This window comes from Octopus bimaculoides, chromosome 24 (assembly GCF_046866305.1).
Source record: "Octopus bimaculoides isolate indiv1 chromosome 24, ASM4686630v1, whole genome shotgun sequence".
Classification (NCBI taxonomy): domain Eukaryota; kingdom Metazoa; phylum Mollusca; class Cephalopoda; order Octopoda; family Octopodidae; genus Octopus; species Octopus bimaculoides.
The window spans coordinates 30,463,245-30,465,706 of record NC_142951.1 but is presented as its reverse complement, the minus strand read 5'-3'; the positions used below and the strand labels follow the sequence as shown (position 1 = coordinate 30,465,706).

Here is a 2,462-nt window from a genome sequence, read left to right as displayed (position 1 = left end):
GACCTCGGCGCGATTTGAACTCAGAACGCAAAGTGACAGAACAAGTACCTCAAGGTATTTCTGAAGAATTATCTTGGAAATAAGGGTTAAAGTAGAGATGTAGAGGTAAGAGACAGACACAGAAATGGGGAATCTGTTCGGTAGCTCACAGACGGAAGATGAAAAAAAAAAAAAAGGTAGGGAGACGAGGAAACGATGTGATGAAAGACGAAGGAAGAAGGCGACACATCTCGAATTATGATTCTAACCCTAAGACAGCAATTACTTCAAACACCTTCAGGGATGTTTTGTCCTCTGCAGTTTGGTGTATATATTTGTTGCTTTTAATAAAGGTAAAAATAGATGAATATTTTATGAAGTTTTAAGGTAAAATTTACGTTAAATGAACAGCATATAAGAAATTTTTTTTTAGTAATAAGAAATAACTTCATCATGTGCGTGCGTATACATGTATGTATGTATGTATATGCATGAAACTACGTATATATTGATGCGCGTATGCACGTGTTTAGGAATGTGTGTATATGCATGCGTGTTTGTATGTATATATACGTTTGTATGTATGCATACATGTATTTGTATGTATGTATACGTATACATACATACATACATGTGTGTATGTATAGGCATGTAGTATATGTATGCACACATACACGTATGTATGTATACATGCGTTTGTATGAATGCATGCATGCGTGCGTGTCTCTGTGTGTGCACGCCTGTTGGAATGTGTATGCATGTGTCTGGTGTTACAAACGAGAAAAGAAATCCACGATGCATCTAGGGAAAAGCTGACGATTGCCTCTGTCGCCACTCGGAGTTTCTAGCAACGTGTAGTATATATGTTGAGGGAAGAAACATTTGGGTATATTAACTAGAACATTCCAGAATGTCCAAAGTAATTCACAAATAACTAGAAACATGAACGTGTGTGATAACAGATGACCGGAGGATGTGTGCCTCATGATATTATGAGAGGTATTATCTAATTAAAAACTTTTATTTGAAGTAAATGATGCCTCGGTGATATTTTGGGTTTTTTCTTGTTTCGATTTTCTGTCGACGCTGTTATTTTTTTTTCATTTTAAAGACAAATATTTACAGATATTGACCATCCCACCATACCTCCAACGGCGATGTTAGCACTCGTACCGTAAGATCGCCCTTCCAACTATTATGAAATAAAGAATTCATATCTACACATCTATTTTCTCCCTCATATCTCGGACTTTTATTCAATTTTCTATTCTATTCTATTCTGTTCTGTTCTCTCTCTCTTTTATATATATATATATATATATATATATATATATATATATATATATATATATATGATAATATTAGGGGCAAAATCCAAAATTACAGGTAAAAACTCAATTAAAATCAATTTATAAAAATTAAAATTAAATTGAGCTTTACAGAGTAAAATATATATAAATATATAGTTTTAGGGATTTTCATAGATGAGTTCATGAACCTTGGTTCTTTTCCCTAAAACTATATATATATATATAAAAAATCTTGCAAAACAAATATATATATATGATATATATAAATATTTATATATATACATACACACATATATATATATATATATATATATATATATATATATATATATATATATATATATATATATGTATGTATATATATAAATATTTATATATATCATACTTTGTTTAGGGAAGGGTATTTTAGTGAATCGGCAAGTCGTGTAGTCGCGGGCTTTCCGCAAAAACAACAGACGAAAGAAGCATGTCGAAAACGTGGACCAGAATCGCGTAGAGTTTCCATGTAAAACAGAACCCTCACTTTATGGCCACCGCTGGCAAAGGCAAGTGCGCGTCTTGCCGAACAAGAAGAAGCGAATAAACGAACCAAGAACGACAGAATGAAAACACACGAAAAACAAATAAACAGAAAGTAAATAAAAATAAAGGAAAAAAAAAAAAACCATAATGGTTTTCTAGTTTTTTTGAAATTTTTTTTTTATCTAAACCCCCGTGATAAAAATATAAGCATTTTTTTTACCTAAAGATCGTTTCCATCGCGGATGCGTTTAGCGTAGAAAGAAGGCAATTTTCAGGTAGACTAGATATATATATATATGTATATATATATATATATATATCATGCAGCTGAATCAACAACATTGGTCCAGACTGACTCTGGAAGCTTCGACGCCATTTTCCGACGCAGACGAATTAAGAAACGATGACCAAAAGTGAAAACGTAATGCAGCAGTCTTGACATTCAAAAAAAAATATATATATATTCTTATAAATTCTTCCTATCTGTCAAAATTATTTGTTGGTTGTTACGGAGGAAAAAAAAAAAATTTTTTTCGATCAATTAATTTCAACATTGAGTCCAAATGAATATTTTCTTTCTTTTTTTATAAAATAATTTTTCCCCCCCTTTTTGCATCGATCAATAATCCCCCCCCCCCCTCATACACTACT

General features: G+C 31.9%; 1 protein-coding gene across 1 annotated transcript in view; it reads right to left on the bottom strand.

The window, feature by feature from the left end:
- The window catches only part of LOC106883896 (NAD(+) hydrolase sarm1), a 126,064-nt gene extending 123,858 nt beyond the window's left edge, over nucleotides 1–2,206 (bottom strand). Inside the window, exon 1 of the mRNA XM_089341408.1 lies at nucleotides 2,032–2,206. The gene's annotated coding sequence lies outside the window, so the exon portion shown is untranslated. The remainder of the gene's footprint in view (nucleotides 1–2,031) is intronic.
- Nucleotides 2,207–2,462: the final 256 nt, after the last annotated feature.